Raw genomic sequence first — 15,528 nt, 5'->3', positions numbered from 1 at the left:
GCCCCTCTCTCAGTCTGGCTGCAGCTCTGCAGATATACCCTCAGGGTCTCAGCTCTGCCCCTCTCTCAGTCTGACTGCAGCTCTGCAGATATACCCTCAGGGTCTCAGCTCTCTCAGGGGCCTTTCTCACTCACGTTTGGGGATCGAATCACTGCTCCCGGGAACGGGGGGGGGGGGGGGGGGGAGTGTTCTCACTCACCCCTTTTGGGATGCGAAACGGCGCTGATTCGTTTTACCCCCCGCTGAACGGGATCAGTTGGATTAGGTGGTCTCGGAATCGGGCCGTGCGGCAAGCGTAAACGCTCAAAAGGCAAACCGTAAACAGAACCTGGAACGAAACAAGACTGCAGTGTGTACGCAAACTAGAGGGGGGAGAGGGGGGGGGGGGGGGAGTTCGCATCAGATCTCGGAACGGGCCAGAACGGAACGGAATAGAAACGAATAGGGTGAGTGAGAAAGGGCCCTCAGTCTCTCTGGCTGCAGCTCTGCAGATATACCCTCAGGGTCTCAGCTCTGCCCCTCTCTCAGTCTCTCTGGCTGCAGCTCTGCAGATATACCCTCAGGGTCTCAGCTCTGCCCCTCTCTCAGTCTCTCTGGCTGCCCCACCCTGTCAGGCCCCTCAGGAATTTCCCCAAAGGGAAATTCCTGGAGTGCCCTGTAGTACCATGTAGGACCCTGTAGTACCATGTAGTAGCCTACCATGTAGTACCATGTAGTGCCCTGTAGTATCCTGTAGTACCATGTAGTGCCATGTAGTACCATGTAGTACCATGTAGTGCCATGTAGTACCATGTGGTACCCTGTGGTACCATGTGGTACCCTGTAGTACCCTGTAGTATCCTGTTGTACCCTGTAGTGTCATGTAGTGCCATGTAGTGCCATGTAGTGCCATGTAGTACCCTGTAGTGCCATGTAGTACCCTGTAGTGCCATGTAGTACCATGTAGTACCATGTGGGTACAGTACAGTACAGCTCAATACACACAATTGTTAAGGGGATGCAGACCAGAGAAAGACTTCCGTCTTGTTTACATCAGGGTCCCCCATTTTCAATTCATCATAAATGTACAGTTCCCTCCCCCTTGTATATATTTACTGTATGTCACAAATGTAACAGTACTGCATTGAGGTCTTTCTCTGGTCTGCATCCCCTTAACAATTGTGTGTATTGAGCTGTACTGTACCCATTCTGCAATCTGTTAATAAAGTTTTCAATCAATCAATCCCGCACAGTGCAATACTCCAATTCAGCCATTGGCAATTCAGCCATTGGGTGGGTGGCGCTGCTGAGCAGGCCGCGTGAATACTTTCGGCAGCCAACATGCCCTTCCGCGTTGCTCTGATTGGCCGAGCGCGCGCATGCGCATGAGCCGCGACAAACTCCTCAGCCTCCTGGTTAAATCGCGAATTAACCAGTGGCTACAACAACAGCCCCACCGTTCATTGTAAACAATGATGCATCCCTCTGAGCAATTTTACGTTGAATAGACGTTTAAAAGACGTCTAAATGGCCCATAGACGTCTAGGCTAAATTCGGTCTAGAATGGGGTGAAAAGTGAAAGTTTGGTAGACGTCTATTCCAGACGTGTTTTCAACGTCTAAGCTTAGACGTGTTTTGAACGTCTATGTTTAGACGTTGTTTCAACGTCATGACATAGACGTCTAAAATCAGTCTAGAATGGGGTGAAAAGTGAAAGTTTGGTAGAAGTCTATTCCAGACGTGTTTTTAACGTCTAAGCTTAGACGTTTTTTGAACGTCTATGTTTAGACGTTGTTTCAACGTCATGACATAGACGTCTAAAATCAGTCTAGAATGGGGTGAAAAGTTAAAGTTTGGTAGACGTCTATTCCAGACATGTTTTTAACGTCTAAGCTTAGACGTTTTTTGAACGTCTATGTTTAGACGTTGTTTCAACGTCATGACAGACGTCTAAAATCAGTCTAGAATGGGGTGAAAAGTGAAAGTTTGGTAGACGTCTATTCCAGACGTGTTAACGTCTAAGCTTAGATGTTTTTTGAACGTCTATGTTTAGACGTTGTTTCAACGTCATGACAGACGTCTAAAATCAGTCTAGAATGGGGTGAAAAGTGAAAGTTTGGTAGACGTCTATTCCAGACGTGTTAACGTCTAAGCTTAGACGTTTTTTGAACGTCTATGTTTAGACGTTGTTTCAACGTCATGACATAGACGTCTACCAAACTTTACATTAAAGCATGAGCGTTGAAAATGCATTGTTTAAACATTAACACATCAATAACATGGAATAGTCAAAAGTTAGCCGTTTTTATAATTTTTTTTATTTTAAAATACTAAAGGCTGGCCCAACACACACATACATAGCAACTGAACATTTTGAAGATTAAAGATAGAGCTGATAGCGGATCTATTTGAGCTAAGGGGCGGCGCAGAGAGGGTCGCATCCTCCCAGTCTTCAGCTTCAGCACTTCGAGACAGCCGGAGAGGGTTGCATCCTCCCGGTCTTCGGCACATCGAGACAGCCGGAGAGGCGCAGAGGGGGTCGCATCCTCCCGGTCTTCAGCACGGGACGTCCAACACTCCTGGACAGCCACTCACAGGGAGACAGGACAGGCGTTAATACAGCTCACGTGATTGTGATGGGCGGACATAGCAATAGATACAAGTGGTAAGCATTAGTAGGTTACAGCAGTAGGGATGACCCCCGGACCCTGGTTCTAAATGGGAACCGGTACTATATTAGAAAATACCGGAGTATTTATAAGCTCTGACGTCATCGGTACTGCTATCGATACTCTAGAGAAATTATTATTTAAAAGTTGTGAACGATCTCTCCTCTCCGTCTCTGCACGAGAAGCGAGCCGCAGCGAGTCATTATTACACACTCCTCGCGAGTCGCTACACATACGGGTACTTCTTAATGAAAGTGCTGTCCCCGTGCTGAAGCGCGCTGCACACAGACAGCTCTGCCTCTGAGTCTGCATGCACTGAGTCGTGATGGCGGATAGAGCGAAGCGTTCTAAAGAAGGCAGATATGTTGTTTTTTTCTGCATAAGAACTGTTAGGATAATTTTCTAGGTTCTTTAATCTTGTGTTTGAACTTCTGTTAGCCTTTTGCATTTGTTGTTTATTATAAAAAGTCTATAATTCAGAGTCAGACACATTTAAAACATTGTTGCTGCTGTTGAAGAAATTATATTCATTTATTATATTTATTTATAAAGTTATATAAAAGAACATTGCTGCTGCTGTTGCTGAAGAAATTATATTTATAATACTTATTTATAAAGTATTAAAGTTGTATAAATAATAAAGCAATGTCGATTCTGTTCTTAATTAATTGTCTTTTTTTCTTGCAAAAAAATAAGCAAAAAGAACCGATAAAGAGTATCGATAAAGTACCAAACCGTTAAGCAGTAATCAATAAGAGTAGTAGTATCAATAAAATCCTAACGATACCCATCACTGTACAGCAGTAAGCCTTAGTTTGCACAGTAAATTATGGCCAATTCGTTTTATATTGTTTAATAAATAAATAGATAAATGAAGCAATTTTTTTGTACCCCCCCCCCCCCCCCCCCCCCACACCGAAAATCGTACGTACCGAACAGTGGATTTTGTGTACCGTTACACCTCTAGTAAGCATATGTGAATAGAATAGAAGTACTTAACCCAGCAATGAAACCACGGACAGAAGATGGTAAGGAGCCGATCCATTGCCTCGTGGTGCACGTAGAACAGTCACTGCAATCTTGGCCAAGACCCCGAGACATCCACCACCTTGGTCCGCACTAAGAGACGAGCACTCAGAGAGATGGGGGGCGTTGGGGGTTAGAGAGTTCCCATGTTTGTAGTGGGTGGAGATGGAGCAATAAATACATGTAGTGAGCATATGCATACATGGTGAAAGTAGAATCATAGTATATAAGAATTTTGCAATTGAGTAATAGATAGAACTACTGCAGGCGTATGGATACAGGATGAGATACAAGACAGGAAGCATTTGAACCTTTTATTTTTTAAATATATTATAATTAGCAGTTTACAATGAATAAAAAAAAAATGTCCCCCTCCCTCCCTCCCTCCCACCCCCCTTGAGACATGTCTCCGTTAGTATGCCCCATTTGCAGCGTACGCATTTATAAATAAATAAAAAATAAATAATAATTGGGACAAAGTCAAATGACAAATAACCCTAACCCGTGGTGAAAATCCGCCTAAAATATATACCTAGGTAAATAAAATATTGCTCCACTTCTACAAGGCCATTTGCATATTCTTGGTATCTAGGGACATCTATGGACCTCAGGGAACGTAGTCAGTGTCAGAAATATTGTGTCTATTACTAGGCTTGCTTAAATTGTGAAGAAACAAGGAGAATATGAATGAAGATTTTTCTTTGCATCTTTGACAGTGAATAACACCATGCTAATAATGACCAAACATTAAAAACTGCCACTGATCTCGTTCAGTACCTTCTTGAGATCATGTGTACAAAAAAGATCTAAGGAAATTAATAAAGGGAAGATGATTAAACCGAAGGTTCTGTAGATACAGTACCGAATTCTCCCATCCGGACCAATACCATTAGAAATATTATTATAGAATAGGAGGCGTATAAATTGCCTTATTATAGCCAATTCGCACATTTATATATATATTTACATAAATATACTGTAACATGGTTAAGCCTTTGAACATTAAGGCAACTTAAAGGAACACTCCCAACATTTTGGGAAATTAGCTTATTAAACATCTTCCCTGGAGTTAGACAAGAAGATGGATACCTTTTGTCTCTCAGCATGCATTGCATTAGGCTTAGGGAACACCTGGACCGTTAGCCTAGCTTAGCTTCATCCGTGGAAGTAGGTGCTACATTAAGCCTAGTTCCCAACAGTCACGAAATACACTCCAAATACAATACCTCTCCTATCTCTCCTCTGCTCTCTGCCTCTAGAAAGAGCAGAGGAGAGATAGGAGCGGTATTGTATTTGGATGTATTTCGTGACTGTTGGGAACTAGGCTTAATGTAGGACCTACTTCCAGTGATGAAGCTAAGCTAGGCTAACGGTCCAGGCGTTCCCTAAGCCTAATGCATGCAGAGAGACAAAAGGTATCCATCTTCTTGTCTAACTCCAGGGAAGATGTTAAATAAGCTAATTGCCCAAAATGTTAGTTTAAAAAACATGCCAGAAAAAAAATATCAAAAAGAATCAGGGGTGCCCAGTTTTGTAGCCGGTGCCACCAGCTCTGCCTGGGGCCTGCTTCAGGTGTTCTGAAACTGCAGACTTGACCTCTACCTCATTGGTGCTGTGCAGAGTCATCACAGCCTCTGTAATGTAAGACAAACAGGCTTACTTTTTGACTGAATTATCTCATATCCCAAAGCACACCAATGGATTTCTAGCATTGACAATTCCTTGTTTCAGATCCAAAGTCAACCCAGTGTTAACAACCCATTACACAAATTGTGGCTTGCCTACTGTTGACATTTTTTAAATTCCGTTATCTGTTCCAACATACCCAATATGACACGGTAGAGGGCAGTCTCTTCAAAGGCCCTCTTGTCTCGAGAGACCACCCCCCTTTAAATTAAAACGGGACATGACTGCATTGGTCATGAGTCTGTAAGAGAAAGTCATGACATTAATAATTCAAGCAATTCAACAAGTGACTAGTCAAAACAAATAAAAAAAATTGAAGGGAAAAGCTGTACTAGGACTACAAGTGTATCACCAGTTTCATAAAACCCCTTCCTCCCATTGTTTTTTGTTGCATGATGATCATGAACACATTTATTATGCATTGTATTTTTTGTTTAAATGTCAACATCATCTGTCCATCCTCAGTACATTTACTATCAATATAATATACGCGTCTGACTTCATCTGGTCTTTACAAACATAAACACAGAAAGTGAGAACGCATGCCTGCCTGCCTCAACCTGCATCTTTGTACATGCATATAAATACCTGTCCATCATCTTGTTCGTGCAGTCCCGGACACTCTTTCCCCCGATCCCCGCCAATGTGGATATCTGAATAAGAAAAAACCCAATGACATGTATATTAATGTAACATCATGTACAATACAATTTAAATCCTTTGAACATATGAGTCAGTAATCCCTATCCTAGGAAAAAAATTTAAAGTCACCATTTTTGTCCTGATGTCCGCCCTCCCAAGGTCCTCCTCAAGCAGGTTGAATGCCTCCTCTGTCTGGCAGGGGTGTATGTCCACCCTCCCATCAGGATGAATATCTTTGTGGAGTTTCTTTATCTCATCCTTTATTTCCAGGAGGGTCTCCATCACCTTTCTCTGGAACCCTGATATAAATGACAATTATTAGTTAAATGTAGTGAAAACATTCCGTACTTCAAATAACCGCAAATATTGTGCAAAACAACTCAAACCGTTTGTGACTGAGGGCGTTTTAATGTATTCTCCCATACTTCACAGAGGAATAAACTCAAATTACATGCTAAGATTTTATCACTGTTAGTTGTTGAAACAACGGTCACCAGTGTCTCTGCATTTTTACCCAACTGTAAGAATGTTTACACCAGCAATAACTTATAATATGGTAAATTCTATTTATAATCTTACTCTTTTCAGGCAGAGGAAATTTGTCTCTCCTGGGAGTGGGCCTTGTCTGGGGTACATCTGAAACAAGTACAGAATATTTCTGTGACATGCTACAGAAGCTTCAATACACAGGTGCGTTTATGCATGAATCACAACCTTCCCACGATACATGTCAGGGAAATCTGTAATGTAATTTGATAACATACCTCGACGGGTGCTGGCCCTTGTAGGTGTAGCAGAGGGCGTGTTAGTGTTATGGACGAGCACTGTTTGAACGAGAATGAAGGATGTTGCAGAATAAATTACCTTCAAACAATATTATCTTTTATGCCTCAGGGAAATCTGTAATGTAATTTTGGTTAACATAGCTCGACGGGTGCTGGTCCTTGTAGGTGTAGCAGAGGGCAACTGACGCACTGTTTGAACGAGAATGAAGGATGTTAAAGGGTTTTAGTACTTCTCAATATGACAGACCGTTTTCACACAAAATATTTTTGTATTACCTTCCTGGCTCTGTGTCCTACGGGGAGGAGGAGTCGGCCTTTTACCGGGTGGTGGGGGTGGTGGGGCTGAAACAAGTAAACATTATATAAAAAACCCTGAAGGGTCACTTTTGGCTTCATTGCAAACATTATCTGCGACACGCTACCTGTGCAGAATAAATGACCTTCAAACAATATTATCTTTTATGCCTCAGGGAAATCTGTAATGTAATTTGATAACATACCTCGACGGGTGCTGGTCCTTGTAGGTGTAGCAGAGGGCGTGTTAGTGTTATGGACGAGCACTGTTTGAACGAGAATGAAGGATGTTGCAGAATAAATTACCTTCAAACAATATTATCTTTTATGCCTCAGGGAAATCTGTAATGTAATTTTGGTTAACATAGCTCGACGGGTGCTGGTCCTTGTAGGTGTAGCAGAGGGCAACTGACGCACTGTTTGAACGAGAATGAAGGATGTTAAAGGGTTTTAGTACTTCTCAATATGACAGACCGTTTTCACACAAAATATTTTTGTATTACCTTCCTGGCTCTGTGTCCTACGGGGAGGAGGAGTCGGCCTTTTACCGGGTGGTGGGGGTGGTGGGGCTGAAACAAGTAAACATTATATAAAAAACCCTGAAGGGTCACTTTTGGCTTCATTGCAAACATTATCTGCGACACGCTACCTGTGCAGAATAAATGACCTTCAAACAATATTATCTTTTATGCCTCAGGGAAATCTGTAATGTAATTTGATAACATACCTCGACGGGTGCTGGTCCTTGTAGGTGTAGCAGAGGGCGTGTTAGTGTTATGGACAAGCACTGTTTGAACGAGAATGAAGGATGTTGCAGAATAAATTACCTTCAAACAATATTATCTTTTATGCCTCAGGGAAATCTGTAATGTAATTTTGGTTAACATACCTCGACGGGTGCTGGTCCTTGTAGGTGTAGCAGAGGGCAACTGACGCACTGTTTGAACGAGAATGAAGGATGTTAAAGGGTTGTAGTACTTCTCAATATGACAGACCGTTTTCACACAAAATATTTTTGTATTACCTTCCTGGCTCTGTGTCCTACTGGGAGGAGGAGTGGGCCTTTTACCGGGTGGGTCTGAAACAAGTAAACAAATAAATAATAATAATAAATAAATGACCTTCAACTAAAAGCATACTTTTGTAAAATCACACATTTGTCAACCATTTTTAATTTTTTTTAATAACACTTGTAGTACCTGGTGTTGAGGTGTATTGGGGATATGAGTCTATTAATGTCAAGTCGTCTAGTGCTTATCAAAGGGAAAAGGAAAGGTGTTATTTTACAGTGATAAGTGATCAAGCAGACAGCACACTTCAATGCACACTCATGAGGCTGCAAATAAAAAATGTCTTACGCGTAGCGGTTGACATGTCCAACGACTGCACCGAACTGGAAGTGTCGTCTGGGCCAAAAAATAGAAAATTACATAAATGTTCAGCTTTCATCAGGAACAAGTAGTATGAGATAAAAAAAAGCCACATGAGATTTTCAGAATATTAACTCATTAATTCTTACATTGTTCAGGTGCCGCGGCAAAAAGGTCCATGGAGAAAGGCTCCACTGCTTTGGGTGGGGCAGGGAAGACAACACCTGTAATGACAACGACATGACAATGACGCTAATGTTCCTGAACATTTGAAAGACTTGCAGAACTTAATAAATCAATGGATTACTCATACGTTTCTTCGGTGGAGATGACGCAGAAGACGAAGTCCCTAATGACATATCTAAGAGTAAATGGACAAGAAAGATGGTCTTATGTTCAACAATTATAACTCTAAACTAGACAAGCTATAAAATAGAATAAGAAAAACGTACAATAAGAAAAACGTACCATAGTCGTGTAGTTTTTTTGTTTTCTTTCCCGTGAGGACACCCGTTGAGACATGGTAGGTAGCCTTGGTAAGTAGCCTGTATAGTAGAATGACTGTTTAGTATCACCACACATTTACATTGTATACACATGGACATTTTTAAGTTGAAAATTAGAGCATTGGGTTAGGGCAGTACTTCCAAATCCTCTCCAGCACCCCAGCCGTTCCATGCATTTGTTAATATTACTTTATAGACTATTTATTTATATTACTGTGTGTTGTTGTTGTTGTTGTCATGACCAGTGGTGCGTTATTGAAATCATCTGGGGTGACACGCACCACGTGCACGCCCGCTCCCGCGAATGCGCATTTAATGTCCCCTCGCTTGAGCACAGACTAAAGACAGTGCCTAATTGCCTCTACGAATGGAATGTAACACATGTCTTCACAACAAGTTAGGTGTGAATGTATCTGAGAACGTATTTAACACACCTGACGACCGGCGCTATTGATATGTAAATAGCGAGTACTTATCTGGGGTTGCACAACCCTGTTCCATGAAGAACGCATGCCTGGTCATGACAAACAATTACATTATCCAACATATGTGTAAAGAAACAACATATTCCAGTTAACGGTATATTTTTTTTAATGATTCGTTACGGCGCAATCAATACTTCCATTTGTATAAATTGCGTTAAGCGGCTGAGGAGGCTGAGGAGCTTGTCGCGGCTCATGCGCATGCGCGCGCTCGGCCAATCAGAGCAACGCGGAAGGGCATCATCCCCACCCCCCCTCCTAACATCAATGAACACAGGACCCCATCCCCCCCTCCCCACCTACCGCCACAAGATCAACCACACACCACAGTGGAAAAACAATTTGAACTAGACAACATTAATGAAATAACAAACTCAAATGGACTTCACATATTTCACTTAAACATAAACAGCTTGAAACCCAAACTGGCTGAAATCAGACATTTGTTTTTAAACAGTAAGGCTAATATATTATGTTTCACAGAAACAAAACTTGACTCATCTGCAGTGATGCCGGTAACGCGTTACTAAGTAACGCGTTATTGTAATCTGATTACTTTCCCCCGAAAATAGTAATCTAACGCGTTAATCTTTAAAAGCCAGTAATCTGATTGCAGTTACTTGTCCAAGTGGCTGTGCGTTACTATTTCGTTACTATCTCATCATAAATTCATAATGCAGGCGGAATGCAGTATTTTATTTCGTTTTCGACAGTCAAAAATACATTTTGAGCTGTATTTCTTATTTGAGAGTGACGTAGTGTGGCAGTGAAAGGGTTACACAAGAATGTGTCCCGCGGCGTGACTGGACACTCTGTCTGTGAGTGACTCTGCTTTGGTACAATCACATTCCCCATCCACAGTCTGCGAATCAGAGGCAGAGTAGGGCGGGTCTTCACAGCACGTCATGTGACATATGCGCCAATCGTGTGACAGCAGGGCTCCGTTGCATTCGTCTGAGAATTCCACCCCAAAACGCTTGTCTAAACGCAAAATTAAAAGTGAAACCGCAAGAAGATTTTTGCGGTTTCTGTTCAGACTTCCACCCCAAAACGCTCGTCTATGCATATGCGGAGGAAACAAAATACTGTCTACCGCTAAAAACAGCACATCCAATTGCATTGAAAGCATCTGGAATCACAACACTAGCCGACGCTTCGACTAGGTACAGGAGGACTCCGAGGCCAGCCAAACATCAAAAGAGAGAGATTGTTTCTTTCCCTTTTGATTAATGTATATTTGATGGTGGCAGAGCAAAAGCTCTTATTTGCCAGATTTACAGTTAATTTACATGTTAAAGAGAGACTGATTGTATGTTTATAGAGAGACATTTATAAAAACAATTTAATAGTTACAGTTGATATAATTGAATAGTTCAGCCTGCATTTGTTAGATGTGAATGGATACACTGGTTTTGTAAAACCACTGGCTGGCTGCTCTAATGCTGTGAGCATCATAGACTGTTGCTTTACCATACTTGATGGTACAGAAGCTGAAGCACTAGTTTAACAATTTACGTTATGTGCAGAGAAACAAGTTAAAAACAATTTATGCACTTTCAATAAAGCGTTTAAAAAAACTGTTGGGGGAACGACGACGACTTCGTAACCTAACTAAGTTACTCTGATAATCAAGTAATCAGTAAAGTAACTTGGATTACTTTTTAAAGGAGTAATCAGTAATCAGTAATCGGATTACTTTTACAAGTAATCTGTGGCATCACTGCTCATCTGTTCAGGATCCAGAGATAGAAATCGAGGACTATTCAATCGTCAGGAGGGATAGGAACCAGTATGGAGGTGGTGTCTGTGTGTATATACACAAAGATACCAAATTCAGCAACCGTACTGACCTTAACCATGACGAGATTGAAACTGTATGGATTGAAATCTTATTTGAAAGGGCAAAATCAGTACTAATAGGCACAATCTATAGACCACCAGAACAGAGTGGCTTTTATGACACACTTGATGGGTGCTTAACTGGGGTGGAGGGCGTAGAAAAAATCCTTATTGGGGACTGGAACACGGACATGCTACGTAAAGCAGCACCCGTCTTCAAGGCCTTCAGTAGGCTTTGTGATCTGCACGGACTCAGCCAGCTAATCACCCAACCCACAAGGGTGTGTGAATCAACCCAGACTACCATTGACCTCATCCTGACCTCCGACAAGTCCATGATCTCCAATAAAGGGGTTATAGCATGCGGGTTAAGTGATCATTATATGATATTCTGTTCCTGCAAAAAGCTAAAGCAAAAGGCTGGCTGTCACAAAACGGTCACATCTAGAGACCTCAAAACCTACTCTAGCGAGGCCTTTAACCTTGAACTGAAGAGCCTGGACTGGTCAGATGAACTCAATGGTACACTGGCTGAAGAAACCTGGCTTGGCTTCAAAACCAAATTCTCAACAATACTAAACAACATGGCCCCCCTAAGAACCACCAGGGTAAAAAATCGCCCTGAGCCGTGGATGCACACTGAAATACTGACCGCTATGAAATCCAGAGACAAAAAATGCTCTGAATTTCATAAAAGTCAGTCAAAGCTTACCAAAAGCACGAGCAGTGAACTCCAAGCCCACGTGACTGAACTCAAACTAGAAAGAAACAGACTAAGAAATGACGTAAACTCCATGATAAAAACTGCAAAAAAAAATTTCATCAATGACAAAACTGAGGAAAACAAAAATAAACCACGTGAACTTTGGAAATTACTCAATAATCAACTAGGCTGCAGTAAAAAACTTAAAACCAGATTCTCAAACATAAACATAAAGACGGACAACACGCTCATCACAGACAAACTGGATGTAGCCAATTACTTAAACACTTTCTTCACAAACATAGACACAACACTGGTAAACAAACTACCCTCCCACTCAGGGCAGTATGGGGTAGAACACATAGTAGCATACTACAAGAACCTAGGCGTCCACAAAGACGATTTCAAACTGGAAATGGTAACTACAGATGAGGTACTCGATAAACTGAGCGCCCTGCAACCGAACAAGGCCACTGGCCATGACAACATCCCCTCCAAATTCCTCAGAGACTCAGCAGCCGCCATCACCCCAGTCATCACACACATAATAAACCTCTCCATAAAACAGGGACACGTCCCCAAGGACTTCAAAATAGCGAGAGTAACACCCCTGCACAAAAAGGGCAGCAAATTAGACCCAGGCAACTACCGCCCTGTTTCTATCCTTACATCCATCTCGAAAGTCATGGAAAAAATTGTATACGAACAGGTCGAAAAGTACCTTACGGATAAAAATCTAATCTACGAATTCCAATTTGGCTTCAGAACATCCCACTCCACTGACACATGCCTTCTCTATTTGAACGACCACATCAAACAAGAGGTGGACGCGGGCAAATATTGCGGCATGGTCATGCTAGACCTACAAAAGGCCTTCGACACTGTCAATCACTCCATTCTGATTGACAAGCTAAAAGCAATTGGTTTTGATAGTTTATCAGTGAGCTGGATACAATCCTACCTGGAGGGGAGAGAACAGATGGTGGAGGTAAACGGTACCCTATCCCCCCCCCCTCACAGTGAACTGTGGTGTTCCACAAGGAAGCATACTAGGACCACTACTGTTCCTAATTTATGCAAATGACATGTCGTCAGCTTGTGACTGCAACTTGTTCCTGTTTGCGGACGACTCAGCCCTGCTGGTCTCTGACAAGAACAAGTTACAGGTTGAAAAAACCCTCAGCTCGGAACTAGGCAAAATCTGCATATGGCTCGCCGACAACAAACTATCATTACACATGGGCAAAACAGAGTCCATTCTCTTCGGTTCAAATAACAAACTCAGCAAAACCGACGGCTTCTCAGTTACAGTGGGTGACAATATTGTCACAAGGAAAGATGAAATTACCTACCTGGGTTCCATCCTAGAGGCTAATCTTTCCTGTGACAAAATGGCATCCAATGTAATAAAAAAAGTCAATCAACGAACTCGATTCTTGTACCGGATCTCCTCCCTGGTAAACAAGAATACCCTGAAGACTCTGGCAGGAGCACTCATTCAAGGGTACTACGACTATGCTTGCACCTCATGGTACCAAAGCACCTCAAAGGCACTAAAAACCAAATTACAAACATCTCAAAACAAACTAGTCAGACTACTGCTTGACCTGACTCCTAGAACCCACCTCACCCCTGCACACTTTGCCAACCTAGGATGGCTTAGAGTAGACGACAGAGTACAGCAACTTGCAATGGGCCTGGTCTACAAGATACACTACACGACCAAGGTACCCATGTACATGTCAAAATACTTCCCAAAGGTCAGTGAATACCACGATCACAACACCAGAGGGAGCTCCACAAATCATGTAAAACCCAGATTCGGCTCAAACAAGGGACTAAACACGTTTTGCAATTATGCCACAACAATGTGGAACGCCCTACCCAAAGCTGTAAAGGAATGTGAATCACTACCCACCTTCAAAAACACTCTCAAAGAACACCTACGGGAGACTGCAATTCAAAACTGGCCCCTACAAATGTCCTAACCCAGTTGTACAATAAAGACCAAGCATGTACAGCCCCACCCAACCCCACCCCACCTACCCAACCTCCTCCAATGTACAGTTTCTATGTCAAATGTATGTCAGTATTCCAATGTACAGTGTCCCCCCCCCCCCCCACCTCCAATGTACAGCCCCACCCCACCTACCCAACCTCCCCCAATGCACAGTTTCTATGTCAAATGTATATACACTCTTTTTCTGAATTTTTTTAGTATCACAAACAGTACTGTATTTGAAAATCTGGTATGTCATAAATGTATAGATGTAGCAGTACTGTCTATCTGTATGTCGTGTGTGTCATATGATGAATTGAAAATGGGGGACCCTGATGGAAACAAGACGAAAGTCTCTCAGCCAGGTCTGCATCCTCTTAACAATTGTATGTATTGAGCTGTACTGTACTGTACCCATTCTGCAATCTGTTAATAAACTTTTCAATCAATCAATCAATCAATCAATCAATCATGTTGGCTGCCGCAAGTATTCACGCGAGCGGGCCTGTAAAAAAAAATTCCTGAAATTCCTGAGGGGCATGAGAGCGTGGGCCTGTAAACGCGGGGACTGAGAGCGCTGCTCTGCGGCTCTGCGGCTCTGCAGATATACCCTCAGGGTCTCAGCTCTGCCCCTCTCAGTCTCTCTGGCTGCAGCTGAAACAGCGTTCAAACTTTCTGCTCACAGGATCAGAACCGCAACTGAAAACAACAAGGTCGCTCACGACACGAGTCTCATTCATCCACAACAGATCACTGGACTCTTACACGGTAAGTCATTTTACACTCGTTTTACACATTTAATAATCAGAGGAAAGTCTCAAGTCATCATATGTCCTGATGAATTGAAAATGGGGGACCCTGATCATGTAAACAAGACGAAAGTCTTTCTCTGGTCTGCATCCCCTTAACAATTGTATGTATGAGCTCTGAGCTGTACTGTACTGTAGTCTGTACCCATTCTGCAATCTGTTAATAAAGTTTTCAATCAATCAAGGGTGTATTTGATTAGGAAGTGACATCTATGGTTGCGATAATAAGCTGTCGGTATCTCGTTGTGTTTGTGGGGGATGCCTGGGCTGCAAAGTAAGCAGTACAGTAATAATCAGTTCCCCAACAATTCATGGGCTTTACTTCTTTCATAGTAATTAATTTCCCTTTTTTTGCCAGCATGGCCGTCTAATGCCGGGTATTGCATTCTATTCAAAGTGGTCTTGTTAAAAAGTCTTACATGTAACTCGTTGAAACCTGCAGGGACTGTTTACATGTAACGTTTGCTACTTTAGGAACTTAAAGCAGAACCCAGATGTGATATTTCTGCACAACGTAGATCGACATCTGCCTGGCAGCTGGTTGCTTTTCCTCACGTGTTGATTTTGTTATCAGATAAACCGCTTAGTCTCGCCTAACGTCGATTAGCCGGCAGATTATTGATTACTCTTATCAAACTTCGGTTTGATCTCGATTCTGAATCTCTCCATAGATCAGTATAACCATATAGCATTATATTACCTCAATGCACAACGCATGGCAATGCTCCAATATTGTGGA

Source organism: Notolepis coatsorum (genome assembly GCF_963971535.1).
Source record: "Notolepis coatsorum genome assembly, chromosome: 15".
NCBI lineage: Eukaryota > Metazoa > Chordata > Actinopteri > Aulopiformes > Paralepididae > Notolepis > Notolepis coatsorum.
The sequence above is the reverse complement of the archived record's forward strand: the minus strand, read 5'-3'. Positions refer to the sequence as shown.